Source organism: Pseudophryne corroboree, chromosome 8 (genome assembly GCF_028390025.1).
Source record: "Pseudophryne corroboree isolate aPseCor3 chromosome 8, aPseCor3.hap2, whole genome shotgun sequence".
In the NCBI taxonomy this organism is placed as follows: Eukaryota; Metazoa; Chordata; class Amphibia; order Anura; family Myobatrachidae; genus Pseudophryne; species Pseudophryne corroboree.
This window is the reverse complement of record NC_086451.1, coordinates 125,022,397-125,047,764: the sequence shown is the minus strand read 5'-3', so window position 1 is coordinate 125,047,764 and position 25,368 is coordinate 125,022,397. Positions and strand designations below refer to the sequence as shown.

Genomic DNA, 25,368 nt, shown 5'->3' with positions numbered 1-25,368 from the left:
ATCTCCACTCTTTCTACAAAATTGTCCCGCAATGAAAAAGAGACACAATACTTAAAACAGACTGGATGAGTTTATGAACAGAGACTCAGTCCCCAAAACAGCATCTCAATCCCCTCCCATTTTTCCGCAAAAGTGATCTCTGGCCCATATCCTGCAGTCTGACTCTGACAGGTCAGACATGAAGGAGGGGAAGGATGCAACTCTGTCACAGGGAATAGAGGCTCTTATAGAGGCTATCAGAGATGTTCTCCATATTCCTGATAAGGTGTCAGAGGAGTGTGAGGAATCTTTTTAATGTAAAAAAGAAGTCCTCAGTTACTTTTCCTGTGTCAAAGGAATTGAATACCTTGTTTGAAGATCCATGGGTTAATCCTGATAAGAAGTTTCAGATCCCTAAAAGGTTGCTCTCATCTTTTCCTTTTCCTTTGGAGGATAGGAAAAAATGGGAAAATCCCCCGATAGTAGACGCATCAGTCTCTAGGCTTTCACAAAAAATTGTGTTGCCTGTTCCTGGTGCAGCCGCCTTGAAAAACACGGCTTATAGTAAAATTGAGACTACACCCAAATCATTGTACACAGTTGCTGGGGTGGCCCAAAGACCCACTATTGCATGTGCGTGGATCACTAAAGCCATTGCTAAATAGTCAGGTAACCTAATTGAGGGGTTAGATTCCTTATCTTGGGGGGATGTTGTCTTACTCCTGCTGTTAGGCGCGGCGGGTTGCGCCGGCGCCCAGCCATTGCTGGGCAATGGGGCCGGTGCGTCACATCCACCGCACATCCTGCTGGTCCGCGCACAGTGCCTGGCAACGGGAGGACTCTGCGCTCGGAGAGCCGCCGGGTCCTTGGCAATGGGGACGCCAGAGGCAGACAGCATTCCCCGTTGCTGTGCAATCAGTTATCCACCCGGCACGACATTACCAATCAAGTTCTCTGCAGGGATTGGGGTAGATCTCGGTTATATTCTCCTTCAGTGGGGTCTCGTTCCATCTGCATGCACCGCTACCGGTGTCGTGAGAAGCGGTGTTGCCGCACCATACGTCTTGGCTGTATTGTTGTTTCCTTTTGCTTTGGTGTTTTCTGCGGAGAGTTCCGCCACTGCAGTCCTCGCCGAAATACAACGGATTTGTGTTTGGCGAAGGACTACGTTACTTTTGTTATGGTTTTGCTTGGCGGCGCGCTGCACATTATTTAGTTTGTTGTTTTCCGTAGTTCCCCTTCTTTTAGTTTCTGTCTTAGTTAGTTTTCCCTTGTTCTCTCTCAGTCTCGGTTAATGCCTTGTCATCAACTAAGACCGGGGGGCATCGGAGTCAGGCAGACCTAATCTTCCCGTCAAACGCGGCTGCCGTGGGCCCAAGAAACCATATCCTTGCAGGCGATGACCGACCACTGGGGAGAGACAACGGAGTCAGGGTTTCCGTTAGTTTTTGCTGTGTATTCCACTTCTATCGCAGTTTCATGCATCTGTACTTGGAAATCCTCTGCTACCACCCTGACTCTTGAGTTCCAGGTACAGAAAACATAACATTATCACCGGCCTAGAAAATACAATCAGGGTGGCCTTGAAATTCTGTCCTCATGAACCCATCAGTACATGGACAGAATCCCAGTAAGGTATTGGCCAGTCAGATTCAGAATCTCACTCAGAGGTCTCGGGAGGACCTTTTACGAGCCTCCCCGAGTGTGACCCCTGAACCTAAGATGAGCCTTCCTGATTGCTTTTCAGGTAAGTGAAAACATTTCTTTAACTTTTGGGAGGGCTTTAAACTTTACTTTCGCTTAAGGCACCAGTCCTCAGGTACAGAATCCCAGCGGGTGGGTATAGTGATGTTGTTACTTCAAGGGGACCCACAAACTTGGGCCTTTGGGCTAAAACCTGATGACGCAGCCTTACTCATGGTGGATGCCTTTTTCAAGTCATTAGGCCTGTTGTATGACGATCCTGATAGGGAAGCATCTGCAGAGAGCCATTTACGTGCATTAAAACAGGGTAAAAATCCTGCTGACGTGTATTGTACTGAGTTTTGCCATTGGTCGAACAACTGTGGCTGGAATGATCCTGCTCTGTGCTGTCAGTTTCACCTCGGCTTGTCTGCAGTGATCAAGGATAGTCTCATTCAGTACCCGGCTCCAGAGACTTTGGATAAGCTCATGGAGCTTGCTATCAAGATCGATTGCCATCTCCGAGAGTGGAGGACTGAAAGAGGGGCTAGTTTCAGGCCTAGTCCATGTGTGTATGCTCTCTCTAAGGACATCAAGGAGCCCATGCAAGTGGGTCTTTTCCGACTGTCCCCTGAGGAGAGAACCAGAAGGCTGAATTTAGGGCTCTGCTTATACTGTAGCGGCAAGGGACATGTTGCGCATAGTTGCCCAAATAAACAGGGAAACGCTCTGACCAAGTGAATAGTGAGAGGGTTCACTTTGGTCTGCAATTAATCTCCTCACATGATTCCCTGTTAGTTCCTGCTGAAATATCTTCAGAAGGTCAGAGTTCTTTTGTTTCTGCATTTATTGATAGCGGAGCTGCCGGGAACTTTATGGATCTTGCTTGGGCTCAGGCTCTGTGAGTTCCGCAGACCGATTACCATGTGTGGGTTGGATGGTGGCCCTCTCTCTAACGGTGTAATTATCCATCAGACCCCACCAGTACAATTGACTGTGGGTGTGTTGCATTCTGAGAAGACTGAGTTCCTTCTCACCCATTGTCCGGCCTTGTCTGTAGTCTTAGGTCATCCCTGGCTCGCCGTCCATAATCCAACCATTGATTGGCAATCTGGGGAAATTTCACGGTGGGGTTCCAACTGTTCTAAGGGATGTATTTCTCATCCATAAGGGTCACGGTCATTGTTTCGGAACTTATTCCCTCGGAATACCAGGACTACGCAGATGTGTTCTCCACGGGTAATGCGGATGTCCTTCCACCCCACCGGTCTTATGACTGGGTTCTTTTTTGTTGAAAAGAAAGATGAATATCTTAGGCCCTGCATAGATTACCAGGCCCTGAATAAGATTTCTTGTAAAAACACTTACCCCTTACCTTTAATTTCGGTATTGTTCGATCAACTTCGCACCTCTGTCATATTTTCTAAAATCGATCTTAGAGGAGCATATAACCTCATCCGAATAAGATCTGGAGATGAGTGGAAGACGGCTTTTAGTACGCAGTCTGGACATTACAAATATCTTGTGATGCCGTTCGGTCTGTCTAACACTCCCGCAGTGTTTCAGGATTTATTAAATGATGTCCTCCATGACTTCCTGGGAAGGTTCGTGGTTGTTTATTTGGATGACATCTTAATTTATTCCGAGTCTCTGGAACAGCATGTTCTCCATGTGCAGCAAGTAGTGCTTCAAAAATTGCGGGAGAACCATTTGTATGCCAAATTGGAGAAATTTAATTTTCACATTACTGAGGTGTCCTTTTTAGGATATATTATTTCTCCAGAGGGTTCTTTTTACGGAGCCTAAAAAGCTCCAGGCAATCTTAAATTGGGCTCAAGCCACTAACTTCAAGGCTATTCAGAGATTTTTGGGTTTTGCTAATTATTATAGAAGGTTAATTCATGCCTTTTCTGAATTGGTTGTTCCTATCGTGGCATTAACAAGAAAGGGTGCTGATCCTTCTAAGTGGTCACCTCAAGCCAAGTCTGCCTTTCAGGCTCTGAAACAGGCCTTTGTCTCGGCTCCTGTCCTCAGACACCCCAACCCTGATCTTCCTTTTATCGTCGAGGTAGACGCCTCTGAGGTTGGGGTGTGAACTATTCTGTCTCAAGAAGACCCTGAGTCTTCGGTGTTAGATTCTTGTGCTTTCATGTCCAAGAAATTCTCCTCTGCAGAGACCAACTATGATGTTGGTAATAGGGAATTGTTAGCGGTCATGGGCTTATGAGGAGTGGAGGCACTGGCTTGAGGGAGCAAAGCATACTGTTACTGTATTTATGGACCACAAGAATTTTCAATACATTGAGTCTGCTAAACGGCTTAATTCCCGGCAAGGCTCGCTGGGCATTGTTCTTTACCCGGTTTAAGTTTATCATCACTTACATGCCTGGTTCTAAGAACACCAAAGCCGTTGCCCTGTCACGCTGTTTTCTTCCTGTTCAAGATAGCCATTCTTCTGTTACTCCCATTATCCCTGCATCCTCTATCCGGACCGGCCTCACACAGAGTTTACACACACAGTTGGTTCAGTTCAGCAGCAGGCTCCCAGTAACACTCCTGTTGGTCGTCTCTTTGTCCCTGAGTTTTTAAGAGGCAGTGTCCTTGCCGAGTTTCACGATAACAAGGTTGCTGGCCATCCTGGCATTGCTAAAACATTGGAGTTACTCTCTTGCTCGCTGTGGTGGCCTATTCTTTCCAAGTATGTTAGGGAGTTTGTTCTCTCTTGTCAAGATTGTGCTAGGCACAAGGTGTCCCGATCTCTGCCCGTTGGGCAGCTCATGCCTCTAGCTATTCCTGTCAGGCCATGGTCGCACATTTCCATGGATTTCATAGTGGATCTTCCACTCTCTTCTGGTTTTCAGGTGATCTGGATGGTCGTAGATTGTTTTATCAAGATGGCCCATTTCATTGCTTTACCCAGATTGCCGTCTGCTCAGGTTTGGCAGTTTTGTTCCTTCGCCATGTTTTCAGGCTCCATGGATTACCCATGGATATTGTCTCGAATCGGGGACCGCAGTTTATTGCCCATTTATGGAAACTATTTTGTGCTTCGTTAAACATGAAACTCAGTTTAACCTCGGGATACCATCGACAGTCCAACAGACAGACGGAGCGTGTGAATCGATCACTGAAGCAATATCTACGTCTTTATACTGCCAAGCTTCAGAACGACTGGTCGGATTATCTTCCCATGGCCGAATTTGCTTACAACGCCTGTCATTCATCCACCAAGGTGTCTCCGTTCTATTCGGTCCCGGGTTTTCATCCTAGAGCCAATTCCTTTACTCCTAATTATCCATATTCTTCCTTGGCCTTAACTTCCTGCCTCAGAGCTATTTGGAAGAAGGTACACCTTGCTCTTAAGAAAGCTGCCTTCCGGGAGAATTTGTTTTCGGATAGGTTCCGACGTCCATGCACCTTTAAGGTAGGAGACAAGGTGTGGTTGTCAACCCGCAACATCAAGCTCAGACAACCTTCAGCTAGATTGGTACCTAGATTTATCAGGCCATTTCTTATTATCAAAAAGATCAATCCAGTGGCTTTTCAGCTACAGTTGCCAAAGTTACTTAAAATCTCTAACACCTTTCATTGTTCTCTGTTTAAGCCATGTGTTCTTTCCAGGAAATTTCCTCTGAAAAATTTCAGGGGTAGACCTCCGGTGGATATTTAGGGCCAACAAGAATTCCTGGTGGAGAAGCTGTTGGATTCTAAATTTTCTCATGGTCTGCTGTATTTTTTGGTCCATTGGAAGGGGTACGGTTCAGAGGAGAGATCTTGGGTCCGGTACAAGGATTTGCATGCCCCTAGTCTAAAGATGTTCTTTCGGGAATGTCCCCATAAACCCGGGTGTAGGGGTTCTTTAACCCCTCCTCAAGGGGGGGGTACTGTTAGGCGTGGCATGCCACGTCAGTGCCCGGCTGTTGCTAGGCAACTGGGCTGACATGTCACGTCTACCGCGCCTCCTGCTGGTCCCCACACATTGCCTGGCAAAGGGAGGACGCTGCACTCGGAGAGCCATCGGGTCCTTGGCAATGGGGACGCCAGAGGCAGACAGCGTTCTCCATTGATGTGCAATCAGTAATCCACCTGTCTGTCACTGCAGAGTTAATCAAAAATTGGGAAACACTGCCACCGGTGGACTCACAGGTTGCACGTCTGGTGGTATCATTGCTCTGTCTGTCACTACCGTCACCTCTCAGAAGGAACCGATGGATAAGCATGTGGAGGGTTGCTTTAAGTCCATTTACACTCTGGCTGAAGCTGTGCATAGGCCTACTGCTGCAGCCTCTTGGGCTGCTAAAGCTATAGAGGCCTGGGTTCAGGAAGTTGAAGCGGAGCTACCGTCTAATTTTCCTGCTAAACAGTGTCTTTCTTACATTGTTACAGCCTCTCATTATATTCAGGAGGCAGCATCTGATGCAGGTATCCTGGCGGCAAAAGCGTCTACCATGTCTATTCTGGCTCGCCGGATCCTCTGGTTGCAGTCCTGGTCTGTAGATCTGGACTCGAAAAAGACCTTGGAGGTTATTCCTTTTAAGGGAAACATTCTTCTTGGGGAAGATCTCAATAAGATTGTCGCTGACTTAGCGTCTGCTAAGACTGCATGTCTACCTAGTACTACTCCCTCGGCTCCGAAGGCTAAGTGTACTTCCTTTTGTTCCTTTCGACGTCCAGGTAAAGCAAAGGGTCAGGCGTACCTGAAACAGGCTCGCACTTCCAAATCCACTAAGCCCAAACCTAAACGAGCCTGGGCTGCCTGTCAGCCTGCTGCCAAAACAGACAAGCCTGTTGTATGACCGGGTGGGCCTCCCCCCTGGGCGATCCCAGGGTGAGAGTCCGACTTCTACGGTTTGCTCTAGTATGGTCACAGACCATTTCGGATGCCTGGGTAAGGTAAGTCGTTACTCACGGATACGCCATCTCTTTCAAGACACGTCCCCCTCACCAGTTTTGCTCAACAAACGTCCTTTCGGATCAGATAAAAGCATAAACTCTCCATTTGGTGGTACAATCCCTCCTGGACACGGGAGTGGTTGTGACGGTGCCTCTGGCTCAGAGAGGCAGGGGGTACTATTCAACGCTGTTCCTAGTTCCGAAACCGAATGGATCTTCACGGCCCATTCTCAACCTCAAGTCTTTGAACAAATTTGTGAAAGTCTCCAAATTCCATATGGAAACTCTTCGTCTATTGTTCTGGCCTTGGATCCAAAGGACTATATGGTATCCCTGGACATACAGGATGCTTACCTGCATATAACTATTGCAGTGTCGCATCAACAATACCTGCAGTTTGCTATTGGCAACCTACATTTTAAATTCCAGGCCTTGACTTTTGGTCTGACCTCGGCTCTTTGAGTTTTCATCAAAGTCACGGCGCTCATGACGGCCCTACTCTGCCGTCAAGGTATCAGGATCCTGACGTATCTCGACGACTTGTTGATCATGGCCAACTCTCCAGAGGTTCTCCTTCGTCATCTGGAACTGACAGTACAATTCCTGCAAGCCCACGGGTGGCTCATCAACTGGAAGAAGTCTTCCCTGGTTCCTGCTCAGAGCATGGTGCACCGGGGAGCACTATTGGACACCAACAAACAGCGGTTGTTTTTGTCTCTGGAGAAGGTCTTGAAGCTTCAGGACAAGATAAGATGCTTCCTCTCTCGCCCAAGTGTGTCGATACATTTGGTGATGCAAGTACTAGGCTTCATGGTGTCTGCTTTTGACATGGTGGAGTACGCTCAATTTCATTTGAGCCCTCTGCAGAGGTTAATTCTCTCTGAATGGGATGGCCTGCCTCACCGAATCAGGTCTCACATGATATCCTTGACTCCGGAGGTCCGTCTGTCACGGACCTGGTGGCTGCAGGACCAACAACTGAGCAGGGGTCGTCCATTCTGGATCCCCAACTGGGTCCTTCTGACGACGGATGCCAGTCTGTGGGGTTGGGGCATGGTGTTGGAGCAACACTCTCTTCAGGGTCGGTGGACCAGGGAGGGATCCCTGCTCCCGATAAACATTCTGGAATTGCGGGCAGTACAGAATCCCCTAGTATTACCCCTAGGGGACAGGGGTAATACTAGGGGATTCTGTACTGGAAAAAGACTTAGGGGTTCACGTAGATAACAAATTAAGCAGCAGTGCCCAAAGTAGGAGTGCAGCAAAGAAAGCTAATAAGATATTGGCATGCATAAAATGGGGAATTGATGCAAGGGAAGAGAGTATTATACTCCCATTATATAAATCACTAGTGAGGCCACATCTTGAATACTGTGTGCAATTTTGGGCACCATATTACAAAAAGGATATCCTGGAGCTAGAAAAGGTTCAGAGGCGGGTGACCAAACTAATCAAGGGCATGGAGACGCTGAAATACGAGGAAAGGATTGCAAGGCTTGGCATGTTTACATTGGAAAAGAGGAGTCTAAGAGAGGACATGATCAACATCTACAAAAATATAAGGGGTCAATATAGAGAGCTCGATAGGGACCTGTTTTCTATAAGATCAGCACAGAGGACACGTGGTCACTCGCTAAGGTTAGAGGAGAGGAGTTTCCGCACATTGAGGCGAAAAAATGTTTTCACAGTACTGACAATACGTGTTTGGAATTCCCTGTCTGAGAGAGTAGTAACAGCGGAATCAGTCAACACCTTTAAGAATGAGTTTGATAAATTCCTATTGGATAAAGATATTCAGGGTTATGGTGCGTAGTCACGCATTATAGTTAATATAACTAGTCCTAACATAAAAATAACTAGTCCTATAATAAGACTGCATAGGAGACCACAAATAGGTTGAACTCGATGGACAATTGTCTTTTTTCAACCTTAGTTACTATGTTACTATGTTTGCTATGACACTAGCCCTGCCTCTAGTACAGAACAGGTGCCTGTTCAGGTACAGTCGGACAATGCCACCACAGTGGTGTACATAAATCATCAAGGCAGTACCCGAAGCTGCAAAGCACTGATGGAAGTGTCAAAGATTCTTTGTTGGGCAGAACGCCATCTGCCAGCCATATAAGCAGTGTTCATTCCGGGGGTCCTAAACTGGGAAGCGGACTTCCTCGGTCAATGCACATTTGATGGTGAACTGCTCAATCAGATTGTACTTTCACTCAGGTGCTAAAAGGTAGGGGTAATTCTGTGGAAGAAAAAACAATTTGTGTTCCCTAATGCACACTGAGTGAAAAATAAGAATACTACATAATAGTCAGATAATACGGAGATCTTAGTTGCGTATATCTGCAGATATAGGGTTAAGCCCCCAGGCCGATCAACAAGGCTTCTCCGTCACTGGGGGTCCCTAATACTAGGTATGGGTCCAGGGTGCAGGATCCCATCACATCCTCAGTCATCAAGACGTGCACGCCGGAGAGTGGAGCCTTCATCCGGAGGTCTTTCAACTACTCGTGGACAAGTGGGGTCTACCAGATGTAGACCTGATGGCATCTCGACACAATCACAAAGTTCCGGTCTTCGGAGCAAGGACAAGGGATCCTCAAGCAGCGTTTGTGGACGCACTGGCAATTCCATGGAACTTTCGACTGCCGTACGTGTTCCCTCCAGTGTCACTTTTGCCCAGGGTGATAAGGAAGATCAAGAAAGAAGGAGGAATACTACTTCTAATCGATCCAGCATGGCCCAGATGGCATTGGTTCTCAGACCTGCAGGGTCTATCAATGGAGCATCCTCTTCTGCTTCCGCAGTGCTCAGATCTCCTCGTTAAGGGCCCTTGTGTCTACCAGGATTTGGGCTGGATGGCTTTGACAATGTGGCTCTTGAAGCTTCCGTACTGAGGGCCAAAGGTTTTTCTAAGGCGGTCATTCAAACTATGTTGAAAACCGGCTGCTGCTCGGATTTATCATAGGGTCTGGAACTCTTACTTTGCCTGTTGTGCGACTCACAATTGTGATGCATGCAAGTTCAGTACTGCCAAACTTTTGGCTTTCCTGCAACAGGGCCTGTACTAAGGGCTTTGTCTGGCCTCCCTCAAGGTTCATATTCTGCCTTGTCGGTGTGGTTTCAAAGAAAAATTCCATTTTGCCTGATGTTCATACTTTCACTCAGGGTGTTTTACGGATTCAACCTCCTTATGTCCCGCCTGTGGCTCTATGGGATTTGTCGGTTGTTCTGGACACCTTACAAGAGTCTCTGTTTGAACCTCTCGAGTCTGTGGACCTCAAGTGGCTTACTCTTAAGGTCTTGTTTCTGCTGGCTATTGCTCTGCTAGATGGGTTTCAGACTTGGGTGCCTTGTCCTGTCGGTCACCCTTTCTGATTTTTTACCGTGACCGTGTGGTTTTCAGAATCCTCCCTGGTTATCTGCCTAAGGTGGTTTCATCTCTCCACCTTAACCAAGAGATTGTGGTTCCGGCTTTTACCTCTCCAGGTTTATCCTCCAAAGAACGTTCTTTGGATGTGTTACGAACTCTCAGTATTTATGTGAAGATGACAGCTTCTCTTCGGAGATCTGATTCCCTCTTTGTCCCTATTGGTTTTCACAAACGTGGCTGGCCTGCTAACAAGCAGACCTTGGCCAGTTGGATTAGAATGGTGATTGTACATGCTTATGTACAGGCTGGCCTTCCAGCTCCTGCTACCATCAAAGCCCAATCTACTCGGTCTGTTGGACCTTCTTGGGCGGCCCGCCGTGGTGCGACTCTTGAACAATTGTGCAAGGCGGTTACGTGGTCCTCAGTGAACCCGTTCATAAGGTTCTATGCCTTCGATACTTCCGCCTCCCAGGATGCCTACTTTGGACACTGGGTTCTTGTGCCCGCTACAGTGCATCCCCTCCCATGAGGAACTGCTTTAGGACATCCCAGATGTTACCTCTGTGGAACCCCAGTGTACCCCGCTGCAGAAAAGGAGATTTATGGTAAGAACTTACCTTTGTTAAATCTCTTTCTGCGAGGTTCACTGGGTTCCACAGGGCGCCCACCCTGACGCACTAACCTTCTTTGGGTTTGTATGGCATTAGCCGCTGATACCTTCTCCTGTCGTGAGAATGTGGTGTATGTGGCTACGAACGGTTGTCGTCTCTTTTACCTGCTACTGCATTGGACTGGTTAACAAAACTGAGCTCCTGTGCACGGAGGCGGGGTTATAGTGGAGGCAGTGCTAAGCATCATGGGAACAGTCAAAGCTTTTAGCCTGTTGGTGCCTTGGATCAAGATCCTACTCTACACCCCAATGTTATCCCTGTGGAACCCAGTGTACCTCACATTAAGAGATTTAACAAAGATAAGTTCTTACCATAAATCTCCTTTTTTTAAATATTCCTAACTTTATAATTTCCAAACTTCGTATATTTCCAAACTCAGACAACTGCCCCTCAGACAACTGCCCCATAACTGAGTATATGACTTTCACATATTTATTCTAGCAAACAGTGACAAGATGATCTGCTTAAAGCATACAGTATTTTTAGAAAAATATGATAGAAAATAATACACATCGTCAGACAATTATCTGTTATAGAAAAATAAATGATGTGGCTCACTACGTTTTATAATCTTCCCAACAGCTATCACTTGATACAGCACCTTCAGAATGTAATATACACTTTAAAAGATCCAAGCGGTGAAGTTTACACAGTAGCAAAGGAAAGCATTTGTGATTTGAGGACAGATTGCATTACTTTCTCAATATACTGTATGCAGAGCCGGATTAAGGGGGGGCCCGGGGGGTACGTACCCCGGGCCCCCCTTTCTAAAAGGGCCCCCGCCATCCGCCACAGATCGGGTCTTTCTTACCTACCCGATCTGCGGCGTTCCCGGCTCCCCGCAGCACTGACAGCAGCAGCCGCCAGCCGCCGGCGCCGCATAGCAGGAACTTATACAGGGCAGCTGAGCGACGGCTCAGCTGTCCAATAGTGTCTGAAGCAGCAGCCTGCGGCTCAGTTATTGGCTGAGCGCGCAGGCTGTACAGTGAGTGAAGGGAAGAAGGAAGATGTCCCTGGCAGCGTGGAGGCAGAGGATCTCGCTCTCCTGTGCCTGTGTCACAGCAGCCTAACAAGTAACAAGTAAGGCTGCCTGTATTGTCTGCTGACATAAATTTACACTGACCGTAGGCTCTGGGTCACACACACATATATATATATATATATATATATATATACACACATATATATAAAACTGCAGGGGGTACCTTCAATTGTTGTCCATAAAGAAGGAAACCAGGCGGCACTCCAAGGATTTGTTGCAGGCAAAATACTTTATATTAAAGTGACAGTGCAAAATAAGTTAGTACAGCATAGTGCGAGCCACCGACGTTTCAACGCCCCTCCGGCGTTTTCTTCAAGGTGCTATGCTTACAAAGTGCAGCGTGATAAACAGCAATAACAAACATACCTGATTAAACTTTCCATAGGGGTATAAATACCTGAATACTTGTGAGGTCCTCCCCGTGCGCTCCCGCTAGCCGGCGTCCCGAGGCCGGAAGCCGCGGCTGCTCTGAGTTCCGGTCACGTGGGCCACAGCTGTGACGTGAGCTCGAGCCCCTTGCATCGTTGCCTAGTAACCACGGAGACTCCGTAACCAAGGAGACCGGACCTGCCGGACGGAGCCAACACAGGGGTGACTTCTGTGCAAAACATAGCTGCAAAACATACAGTGCAGAATATAAAGTGCATAAAGTGACAAAGGGTTGCTCCTAGTGTGCGCAAACATTAATGATTGCAAACAACATTAAAATTTAAAAAGATAGAAGAATCTAAGAATTAAAATACTGAGACAACTACTGTGCTATCATAGCTTTGTGACTTACAGTTTTATACATATTATATTAGGGATGGAGCACGACATACTCACAGAAGCACAGGCTTAATGTGCTGTATATTAGAGAATGGACTTACTATTATAGATGGATAGATAGATAGCTGCTACAAGACGGTTACCTAGTACAGGGCTATAAAAGGACTAACTAAATATTAGGCGAAGAACAAAGTAAAGATCATGATCACAAGAAGGCATTCCACATTGCTTGTTCATTTAGTCCACCAGGGGCCAAGGAGTCCAGCATATGGATCCACTTGGCTACCTTCTGTGACAACATCCTAGCTCTGTTGCCACCCCTGACCGGTTTCGGCACATGATCCAGTATCATATGTTTCAACTGTGATAGCGTATGATTCGCTGCTTTAAAATGCCGTGCTACCGGTTGGTCATTGCCTCTTCCCTCCAGTGCTGCTCTAATAGCGGACCTATGTAGCGCCATGCGCTCTCGGAATGTCCTTATGGTTTGGCCCACATAGATATTTCCACAAGGGCATACAATTGCATAAATGACAAACTGGGATGTGCAGGAGAGATGGTGTCTAATATCATATTCCTTATTGGTTTTAGGATGTCTGAAGTTACTCCCGGTCAGCATGTAATTGCACGTCTCACATTTTGGGCACTTGAAACAGCCTCTGCGGCTCGGGCCCATGGCTCTCTTAGTGACATCTAATTTCACCACTCTGTCCTTCAGGTTGCGGCCCCTCTTGTAGCTAGGCATGATAGTGCTACCCTTAAAACATGGTACTGCTGGATCGGAAGACACCAGGGGCCACAGAGCCCTCGTTGCCCTGGGGAGTACTGAACTGGCCGTTGTGAATTCCGTTATAAGTGGAATCCTCTTCTCCTCATTCTTTCTAGGTGTCGGCCTGAGTAACTTCTCTCTAGGCATGTTCAATACCTCTTCTTTCAAGGACAGGAGCGGGCCCTTGTGATAACCTCTGGCTTGGAACTTATTAACTACGGCGTCCAACGCTGGTTCAAGTTTGTGTCTTTCACTCGTTATTCTAGCCGCCCTCATGAGTTGCGACTTGGGTAGTCCATTCTTAAGGGCCGGTGGATGGAAGCTACTGTGCAAAAGCAGGGTATTCCGGTCCGTAGGTTTATTAAAGACCTCTGTGGTTATTGTACCCCCCGAGACACTGATACTAACGTCCAGAAAGTTAATGGCCTGGCTGCTACAGGTCAGGGACAATTTGACTGGTGAGTCACTCTTATTGTTACCCTCCACCAACTCGTCCAAGGTTGCTTGTTCCCCTCGCCAGAGTAATAAAAGATCATCTATGTAGCGCTTGTACAGCAGGATATTACTGCTAATAGATGTATGGGACAGAAACAGGTCTCTTTCTATATCGAACATGTACACGTTGGCATACATTGGCGCTACATTAGATCCTATAGCGCAACCGGTCAGCTGGAGATAATACCCTCCGTTGTGGATAAAGTAGTTATGTGTGAGGGTAAAGTGCAGCAACTGTAGAAACAGCTGTATATCCAAGGAATCAAATTTATTCTGGATCAAGAATCTCTCCATAGCCTCCATCCCCCTGGCATGCGGGATGATAGTATAGAGGCTTTTGACATCCAGTGTGGCCAAAATTATATCAGGAGGTAGATGCCCCAGATCTTTCAAGTTGTTTAGTAGATGTGTCGTATCCTTGAGGTACGTGGGCTGGGTTGTTACCAAAGGTTGTAGGAGCGCGTCCAGGTATTGCGATACTGGTTGAGTCAGGGAGCCTCTTGCGGAGATTATTGGCCTACCCGGTGGGTTTTCTTTATCTTTATGGACCTTGGGGACCGTATAGAATATCGGAGTAATCGGGAAAGGTTGTGTAAGAGCCTTCACCGCTTTCTGGTCTAAGAGGTTCTTCATGGCTGCTTCCTTCAAGAGGGCATCTAATTTCTTTTTGTAGACGTTAGTCGGGTCTCCGGGCAATCTTTTATATGTACATTGGTCCTTTAATTGATTGTCTATCTCCTCTATATACTGGATCTTATCCAAGATCACTATAGCCCCGCCCTTATCTGCGGGGCGTATAACTATATCCGTATATGCTGACAGGTCTTTGATCGCTTTGCCCTCTTCCCTAGAAATGTTCCTATAGACTACAGGTTGAGCTTCTGCGTACTTCTTAATAGAACTATCTAGGAGACGTGAAAAGGTTTTTACTGAATCGGTGGAGGACGGAGGGTCAAATGAGGATGTGTTGTTGGCTCCTGAGGGGAGAAAGGGGTCTTTACTGGTAGGTGACTGTTTGGAAAAATGTTCTTTTAATCGTAGAGATCTACCCTTTTATAGCCCTGTACTAGGTAACCGTCTTGTAGCAGCTATCTATCTATCCATCTATAATAGTAAGTCCATTCTCTAATATACAGCACATTAAGCCTGTGCTTCTGTGAGTATGTAACCGTGCTCCATCCCTAATATAATATGTATAAAACTGTAAGTCACAAAGCTATGATAGCACAGTAGTTGTCTCAGTATTTTAATTCTTAGATTCTTCTATCTTTTTAAATTTTAATGTTGTTTGCAATCATTAATGTTTGCGCACACTAGGAGCAACCCTTTGTCACTTTATGCACTTTATATTCTGCACTGTATGTTTTGCAGCTATGTTTTGCACAGAAGTCACCCCTGTGTTGGCTCCGTCCGGCAGGTCCGGTCTCCTTGGTTACGGAGTCTCCGTGGTTACTAGGCAACGATGCAAGGGGCTCGAGCTCACGTCACAGCTGTGGCCCACGTGACCGGAACTCAGAGCAGCCGCGGCTTCCGGCCTCGGGACGCCGGCTGGCGGGAGCGCACGGGGAGGACCTCACAAGTATTCAGGTATTTATACCCCTATGGAAAGTTTAATCAGGTATGTTTGTTATTGCTGTTTATCACGCTGCACTTTGTAAGCATAGCACCTTGAAGAAAACGCCGGAGGGGCGTTGAAACGTCGGTGGCTCGCACTATGCTGTACTAACTTATTTTGCACTGTCACTTTAATATAAAGTATTTTGCCTGCAACAAATCCTTGGAGTGCCGCCTGGTTTCCTTCTTTATGGACAACAATTGAAGGTACCCCCTGCAGTTTTATATCATTTGGAGGAGGGCACCCAGGTGGATGACAGCATGATTGGGAGTGCCATAAAAATATAAGGATATTTATTGGGCTGTGCTAGGCCCTAAAGATTATTGGCACCCCTCTATCTTCGATTACATTGAATTGGATTGCCTTTGATGTACCAGTATTAAGAAGCAATTACCAACAGTCTGCAAGAACTTTCCGTGTTACTGAGACACTACTGGGCACCAGGAGTACTGAATTTTCTACCTAGTTACAGAATGGATATACCAGCAGCCCTTGAGAAAACGCTGGCATACACAGAAGAACAAGCAGCAGGCATATTATTTAAGGAAGATTTCCTGTCTAACCATGACAATACTACAGCAGAGGAGATTAGTCACACACTACTGCGTCTGAGAAAAAAAGAGGTAGACTATCTCCTGCATGGGACGTCCCTCTCAGACTACTATCGAGCCAAAAGGATCCCGCGTGGGTTCAGGGTTAGGAATACCCCGACAATAGGCCGAAGCAGTCCAGACTTCTGTTATAAATGGATAGCCATCCTTAACAAGTGCAGCATGGACCTCATGCTCCTTGTTATAGAAGAGGCTGGGAAGGAATTAAAGAAATATAGAGAGAAAATCCAAGAATGCACTACTGAGTACCGTACCATCCTGGAGGACAGTACACACCAGGCCAGATGGGAGAAGTTGGAGCAACAAATAAAAAAATATAAATATGACTTGATTAATTTTAAGAAGAGCAAATTACATACAGTCAATTTAGACTATGAGGAGAATAGGGTGTACCGTTGGATGTATGGTTTGGAAAGGGAGTATCAGCAACCGGGTAGAGGCGGAGGCAGAAGCAGTTGGAGAGACAAACGATGAAGAAATTTCAGAAACCCCAATTCCTCTAACAGTGATAGCGATTTTAATATGGTGGAATCGGACGAAGCTACTACTACCCCAGGTCGTGGCCCTTTAGGAGGGGCGGCACGGGACCAGATAACAGGAAAAAATCCCACCAAACCAGGCGAGGGAGACAAGGGGAAAGGATCCGCAAAGCCACCAGCAAGGGCATCCAGAAGGAAGAACTGATCTTCAATCTCTCAAAACGCCTGCTGACGGAGGCAGAAACAAGAATTTTAAGCAAAGGTCTATCGTTTATACCCACCAACCTCCATGATCCCTTCAAATGGAAGGTGGAAGAATACCGATTCGGTAGATCTCTACGATTAAAAGAACATTTTTCCAAACAGTCACCTACCAGTAAAGACCCCTTTCTCCCCTCAGGAGCCAACAACACATCCTCATTTGACCCTCCGTCCTCCACCGATTCAGTAAAAACCTTTTCACGTCTCCTAGATAGTTCTATTAAGAAGTACGCAGAAGCTCAACCTGTAGTCTATAGGAACATTTCTAGGGAAGAGGACAAAGCGATCAAAGACCTGTCAGCATATACGGATATAGTTATACGCCCCGCAGATAAGGGCGGGGCTATAGTGATCTTGGATAAGATCCAGTATATAGAGGAGATAGACAATCAATTAAAGGACCAATGTACATATAAAAGATTGCCCGGAGACCCGACTAACGTCTACAAAAAGAAATTAGATGCCCTCTTGAAGGAAGCAGCCATGAAGAACCTCTTAGACCAGAAAGCGGTGAAGGCTCTTACACAACCTTTCCCGATTACTCCGATATTCTATACGGTCCCCAAGGTCCATAAAGATAAAGAAAACCCACCGGGTAGGCCAATAATCTCCGCAAGAGGCTCCCTGACTCAACCAGTATCGCAATACCTGGACGCGCTCCTACAACCTTTGGTAACAACCCAGCCCACGTACCTCAAGGATACGACACATCTACTAAACAACTTGAAAGATCTGGGGCATCTACCTCCTGATATAATTTTGGCCACACTGGATGTCAAAAGCCTCTATACTATCATCCCGCATGCCAGGGGGATGGAGGCTATGGAGAGATTCTTGGTCCAGAATAAATTTGATTCCTTGGATATACAGCTGTTTCTACAGTTGCTGCACTTTACCCTCACACATAACTACTTTATCCACAACGGAGGGTATTATCTCCAGCTGACCGGTTGCGCTATAGGATCTAATGTAGCGCCAATGTATGCCAACGTGTACATGTTCGATATAGAAAGAGACCTGTTTCTGTCCCATACATCTATTAGCAGTAATATCCTGCTGTACAAGCGCTACATAGATGATCTTTTATTACTCTGGCGAGGGGAACAAGCAACCTTGGACGAGTTGGTGGAGGGTAACAATAAGAGTGACTCACCAGTCAAATTGTCCCTGACCTGTAGCAGCCAGGCCATTAACTTTCTGGACGTTAGTATCAGTGTCTCGGGGGGTACAATAACCACAGAGGTCTTTAATAAACCTACGGACCGGAATACCCTGCTTTTGCACAGTAGCCTCCATCCACCGGCCCTTAAGAATGGACTACCCAAGTCGCAACTCATGAGGGCGGCTAGAATAACGAGTGAAAGACACAAACTTGAACCAGCGTTGGACGCCGTAGTTAATAAGTTCCAAGCCAGAGGTTATCACAAGGGCCCGCTCCTGTCCTTGAAAGAAGAGGTATTGAACATGCCTAGAGAGAAGTTACTCAGGCCGACACCTAGAAAGAATGAGGAGAAGAGGATTCCACTTATAACGGAATTCACAACGGCCAGTTCAGTACTCCCCAGGGCAACGAGGGCTCTGTGGCCCCTGGTGTCTTCCGATCCAGCAGTACCATGTTTTAAGGGTAGCACTATCATGCCTAGCTACAAGAGGGGCCGCAACCTGAAGGACAGAGTGGTGAAATTAGATGTCACTAAGAGAGCCATGGGCCCGAGCCGCAGAGGCTGTTTCAAGTGCCCAAAATGTGAGACGTGCAATTACATGCTGACCGGGAGTAACTTCAGACATCCTAAAACCAATAAGGAATATGATATTAGACACCATCTCTCCTGCACATCCCAGTTTGTCATTTATGCAATTGTATGCCCTTGTGGAAATATCTATGTGGGCCAAACCATAAGGACATTCCGAGAGCGCATGGCGCTACATAGGTCCGCTATTAGAGCTGCACTGGAGGGAAGAGGCAATGACCAACCGGTAGCACGGCATTTTAAAGCAGCGAATCATACGCTATCACAGTTGAAACATATGATACTGGATCATGTGCCGAAACCGGTCAGGGGTGGCAACAGAGCTAGGATGTTGTCACAGAAGGAAGCCAAGTGGATCCATATGCTGGACTCCTTGGCCCCTGGTGGACTAAATGAACAAGCAATGTGGAATGCCTTCTTGTGATCATGATCTTTACTTTGTTCTTCTCCTAATATTTAGTTAGTCCTTTTATAGCCCTGTACTAGGTAACCGTCTTGTAGCAGCTATCTATCTATCCATCTATAATAGTAAGTCCATTCTCTAATATACAGCACATTAAGCCTGTGCTTCTGTGAGTATGTAACCGTGCTCCATCCCTAATATAATATGTATAAAACTGTAAGTCACAAAGCTATGATAGCACAGTAGTTGTCTCAGTATTTTAATTCTTAGATTCTTCTATCTTTTTAAATTTTAATGTTGTTTGCAATCATTAATGTTTGCGCACACTAGGAGCAACCCTTTGTCACTTTATGCACTTTATATTCTGCACTGTATGTTTTGCAGCTATGTTTTGCACAGAAGTCACCCCTGTGTTGGCTCCGTCCGGCAGGTCCGGTCTCCTTGGTTACGGAGTCTCCGTGGTTACTAGGCAACGATGCAAGGGGCTCGAGCTCACGTCACAGCTGTGGCCCACGTGACCGGAACTCAGAGCAGCCGCGGCTTCCGGCCTCGGGACGCCGGCTGGCGGGAGCGCACGGGGAGGACCTCACAAGTATTCAGGTATTTATACCCCTATGGAAAGTTTAATCAGGTATGTTTGTTATTGCTGTTTATCACGCTGCACTTTGTAAGCATAGCACCTTGAAGAAAACGCCGGAGGGGCGTTGAAACGTCGGTGGCTCGCACTATGCTGTACTAACTTATTTTGCACTGTCACTTTAATATAAAGTATTTTGCCTGCAACAAATCCTTGGAGTGCCGCCTGGTTTCCTTCTTTATGGACAACAATTGAAGGTACCCCCTGCAGTTTTATATCATTTGGAGGAGGGCACCCAGGTGGATGACAGCATGATTGGGAGTGCCATAAAAATATAAGGATACACATATATATATATATATATATATGTGTGTGTGTATATTCACACACACACACACACATATATATATATATATATATATATGTGTGTGTGTATATTCACACACACACACACATATATATATATATATATATATATATACACACATATATATATATATATATACACACACATATATATATATATATATATATATATATGTGTGTGTGTGTGTGTGTGTGTATACACACGCACACACGCACACACACACACACATATATATATATATATATATATCTAATTCATGTGCCTGCCTCTTTATTAGGGGCCCCATTTCTGAAGTGCCCCGGGCCCCCCATAGCCTTAATCCGGCTCTGACTGTATGTATATCTATTTGCATATTCTCTGTAAATTAAGGATTTTACAGATGCTATTGCACTATACAGTATTTGCAGATGTATCAGTAACCACTTTTGGGAGCAATAGAACTACAATTTATTTATATAATTTGTATATCTGTAAAAGGTAATTGTTTGAAAATAATATTTTAAAAATGTATTCAGAATACATTTATAATTGTTTGCAATTGCTTTGTCTTACACTATTTAATTAATTTGCTCTTATAGCAATTTTTTGCAAAGGAAGGTATGCAGTTAATTCGCTATGGGGGTCATTCTGACCCGTGCGCTCACTGTGTTTTAACGCAGCAGAGCGAACGTGTCCCTACTGTGCATGCCAGATGGCCGAAGGCCGTAGCAGGGATGCGATCGTCTCTGCCTGATTGACAGACAGAGGCAATCGCTGGGCGGGAGGGGGCGGAATGGAGGCGTTTGGCCACCATTTCGTCGGTTTGGTCCGGCCAACGCAGGCGTGGCCGGACCAAATGGGGGGCGGGCCACAGTGGCTGCGTGATGTCACACGCAGCCGCTGCGGGCCGGGGAGCAATGAGTAGCTCCCGGCCAGCATGCTAAAGCTGCACTGGCCGGGAGCTACTCTTGAAGTGCAAAGGCATCACCGCTGTGCGATGCCTTTGCACTTCTGCGAGGGGTGGCCGGACTGACATGCGGGGTGGGCTAGCCCTGTGCTGGGCATCCCCCGCATGTCAGGGAAGAAGATCGTAGCTGTGCTAAATTTAGCACAGCTACGATCAACTCGGAATGACCCCCAATGTTCTGAATTTATTACGTACAGTATTGTCCTTTCATATGTCACCATTATGTTTCAGGGGGTGGGATGCATGAAACTTTTTTTGTGGTCAAGCCTCCAAAAATTCAGTTTTCTGAGGCTTGGGCACCTACCGCATATGAACCAATATGATACATTCCAGAGATTGAAACCGGTGGGTAATGCCATCTTTAGATGGCAATACCTAATTGAAGCCTATTGGCTTATATTCGCATTTCCCTCTGAGAGGTATCCAATCAGATCCCTCCCAACACCCCCTGTGGCACATGAGTCAGCAGTTGCATGCGCAAATACTGTATTACTCCCTGGTCATAAAATGTTCTATCATCGCAAAGGACAGCTCTTACCTGGAGAGTTGCCCTTTGGGATATTCTTCAAGTATACAGTGCTAGTAAATGCTGTTATGCTTGCCAAGAGTGGCAGGATGCATCACATGCAAAAATGTGATGCTTGATGCCCTCTGTTAAAGTCATGTACTTAGTCGCAAATTATGTAGTCCAATTATGTAGTCCAATTAAAGCACAACAGCTATTTATTCCATAACCATAAAGTATAAGTACCACCAATTACATTTCCATGCACATGGTCAGCACTGCCCCAATCCTCTGTACAGAACGCTCTGACCTTCAGAGCGAGAGCTCGCACAATTTATAAACTAGCATTAAAATAGCCCTTGGGGAATAAAATCATTACTTACAGGCAAAGATATGTGCATACTCAACGTCAGATAAGTCAGGTACTTTTCCTTTGTCTGAGTAGCTGGATCTTTTTAAAGCCTGGGATTCCCAATGTGGAGTATATCAACTTATATACCCTTTGTCTTACAGTATCATGGGTGAGGGGAGTAGTGAGTCTCAGGGAAACTGTAAACAATATATTTAACTAAAGATTGAATTCCTAATAAATAATATGAAAACATTAACTATATAATATCATATATATCAACAAACAATAGTTCAGCACTCCACTAAATAGTGTAACTGACCCCAATGCCTTCTAGGTATGTAATACGTTTAACCAGTCCAAAGAAAGATATCGGCACTCAGGACTTAGTTGAGCTTAGTGGCAAATTCAATGTATTCAAAACATCATGAGTAAGCCAACGTGTTGGGGCTCACACGTCCCTTTTTTACACCTTGAAAAAGGGGAATGCAAGCACCTAAACATCGGCATACTCATGATGTTTTGAATACATTGAACTTGCTACTAAGCTCCCTGAGTCCTGAGTGTCGCTATCTTTCTTTGGACTAATATACATCAGTGGTGTTTCTGGCGGTGGGCGAGCAGTGCAATCGGGGCACCTGCCGCAGCAGTTGATCTCTCCTCCTCCTCCCAGCCATAGTACTCAGCTCGCTCGGCGGAGTTTCGAGAAATGAAGCAACCATGTAATTTTGCGAAACTCTGCCCAGTGAGTGGATTACTTTGGCTGGGAGGAGGGGGAGCCGGTAATAGCTGCATTTAAGTGCCGGTAATATGAGGGAGTTACTGGTGCTGACCTTTGCCACCAAGCATCACCCCTGGCAACAAGCATTACTCACCTCTGGCAAAGAGCATGACAACCATAGCATGAAACCCCTGGAAATAAGCATTACACACCCCTGGCAAAGAGCATGACAGCTAGAGCATGAAACTCCTGGCAAGAGCATTACACACCCCTGGTAACAAGCATGAAAGCCAGAGCATGAAACCCTTGGCAACGAGTATGACAGTCAGAGCATGAAACCCCTGGCAACGAGCACGGTAAGCCAAATTGGATAGAAACAGCCCTGATCTATGTGCAGTAGATATGTGGTATTTCCATAAAACTATGCATATTTTGTTATGCTGATTAAAACAATTCTTAACATGAGTATATAGTTATTAAAATTATAAATATATAAAAACTACATTTTGAATGTAAGAAATTTACATTAAAGCCACATGGTGTGATCATTTCTGCATGGTCACCAGAGTCATCCTATTATAATACAGAAAAGAAAAAGTCTAAACAGTACGCCATTTGCATACTGCACACACAAATCACTTTTATCCCAATAGCCCAGTGTGTTTGCTGAATGTTTTAACAGCGTTTTTATTACTTTTAGTTGCAAATCCCTTTTAAATGTACCAATGTTGTATACTGTATTTACAAGTCATAACCTTGATCATTATAAATCTTAATAGGACTTGCGATTTGTATGAAAATGCACAATCGTATGCACCTAAGTTGCATGAGACCAAATCGTAAACACAATCAAACTTAGCGATTTGTGACCTGTATTAAGAGATACCTTCATCCAGTTAACCTGACTTTGACACCGCCATGGATCTGCTCTGGTGGTGCATGTTGTGTCATTTGCGGTCGAGTATGAGATCATCAGGAGTGCAGCTAAGGCTGGAAAATTGCTAAAAACATAACAGAGGAAGAGATTTATTAGATCTTGGAGAGCGATAAAGTGGAAAAGTTGCTCATACCAACCAATCAGCTACTAACTGTCATTTTTCTAGCACAGCATTTAAATTATGGAACACTTTCTAACAGCTCTAGAGAAAAAAAGTAGTACAGTGAAATGACATTAAAATTAAAATTTCCATGCTTTTAGGTGATATAATACATTAATATCCTTTGCATATTTTATATTGTAGTCATTAGAATAAATTTCAGTCGTTCATTGCTGGAGAAAAGGACTGAGATTACCATTTACCCCGCCTGAGGCGGAAACTAAGTACGTTTTTTTTTTAGTCTGAGCAACACTGTAACCTCTTCTCTGCAGCAGTTATCCACCAATCATGATTGTCACAGAAATGAAAGTCTGGTTTTACTTTTACTCAGCTCAGACCTATGGTTGAACTTTAGAGAGGGAAATCATTAACTTGTAACCCATAGCAGTGACATGGATAGCCTATCAAGCTTACAAATCTTCACTACTCAGTATCATTAAACATGACTTAGATAAGGGATGGTCAGACTTTTGGACTCAGTAATCTACAGTACTGGAAAATCTACCACAATATACAATTTAATATATATTAATCTGACTAGGCAATGAAATGTAAAATTGCTCAAACCATATACATTTTATAAAAATAAATGGTGTTTTTTTTCACTTACATTCTTATCTTATTGGGAAGTTGATGCATGGCACTGAATGTCTTGTGACTTACTAAAAGACAATTTAAAATTTCTGTGGCACAAGTGAAGGCGGTATTATAAATGTTCATCGGTCAATCGGCTTCTGTATCTTGATTCCCTGTGAGAATGCTGCTTTGCAAAGGCAGGATGCATCTGAAAGAGCTGTCAAGCTATCAATCTCAAGCCTGTATACTGTTCACTATTGGGTAGATTCTAGAATTTTAATTCAGAAGCTCTGGTTTTCATAGGAATATTTAGTTCTAAACATAGCACATACAGTCATACATAAGATTGGTGTATAGCAGGGGCAGATTGAGATTGTAAACCAGGCCAGGAAATTTCTGGAAGTAGCCCTAATGGAGGTGGGTTCTGTTGAGGGGGTGGGTTACTCCCTCCTCAAAGAGCCTGACATAGTCTTCCATTCATCTTTTGCTGGTGTTGGGTCTGCAACTTCATGCTAATGCCACAACAAAGCCCTTCCCTGGTGTACATCCATGTGACCAAATGTGTGAGGACTGAAACACCACTTGTCAGTGTCTACAGACCCTACAAAACATCTGGGTGCATCTTTAGATGCCACAATCGGTTGCACCATCTTCTAGGTGCAGATCATCCATCTGAGTATGGCCTCCAATGTGAGTGATTCAGCATCTCTGCATGCAACCACTATCAGCTACACACCCACAAAACTCACATACTATGCTACATCTGTGTCTGATTAGCCAGCCACCTGTAATGATTCAGGTGTGTGTGTGTGTGTGTGTGTGTGTGTGTGTGTGTGTGTGTGTTAATCTATACTGCACCTCTGTACGAACATCATCAGGATTTATCCACAGTGCACTTCAGATTAAAAACTCTCTACTGCGTCCAACATAACCCCTGCATCTGACTCAGAATCAGGCTTATAATGCTGTATACTACACCATAGTGGTGCTTGCTATATAAATATGCTGCAAAAGGGACATACATTTCTACATGATGTCACTCCACTTCTATCTGCTGATCTCACCCATTATATAAACAGTCATACAGTCATACAGTAGGTGCAATAAATAGAAAATAACAATAAGGAAAGATAGAAATGAAATATTCTGTCTGACAATGATAGGTTAATATATTCAGTATACTAACTATGGACACTGTGGATATTGTGCCCCTCCATAGGCACAATATCCAAATTTATTTATAATAATAACATAAAACTCCTTTACATGATTGGACACAATAGATCACAGGACTGGGCATTTTTTTTCCAACAATCCTGCATTATTTCCCAACTTCCCAGCATAACCGCACACTTGAACTGCTTCCAACCGTCACATGACCATCTGTAAACACATTCAGCTGTAAACACCAGCATCAGTCACAGAGACATTACT

General features: G+C 45.2%; 1 long non-coding RNA gene across 2 annotated transcripts in view; it reads right to left on the bottom strand.

Moving 5' to 3' along the window:
* Positions 1 to 25,368, bottom strand: part of LOC134947552 (uncharacterized) — a 134,486-nt gene that overhangs the window by 103,297 nt on the left and 5,821 nt on the right. The window contains exons 1-2 of one of the 2 annotated variants that reach the window (XR_010182614.1): positions 23,969 to 24,148; positions 23,148 to 23,262 (exon numbers count right to left, since the gene is read on the bottom strand). This is a non-coding gene — a long non-coding RNA (uncharacterized LOC134947552). Of the gene's footprint in view, positions 1 to 23,147; positions 23,263 to 23,968; positions 24,149 to 25,368 lie in introns of those variants that run through there. The other variant, XR_010182615.1, reaches the window with a different exon arrangement.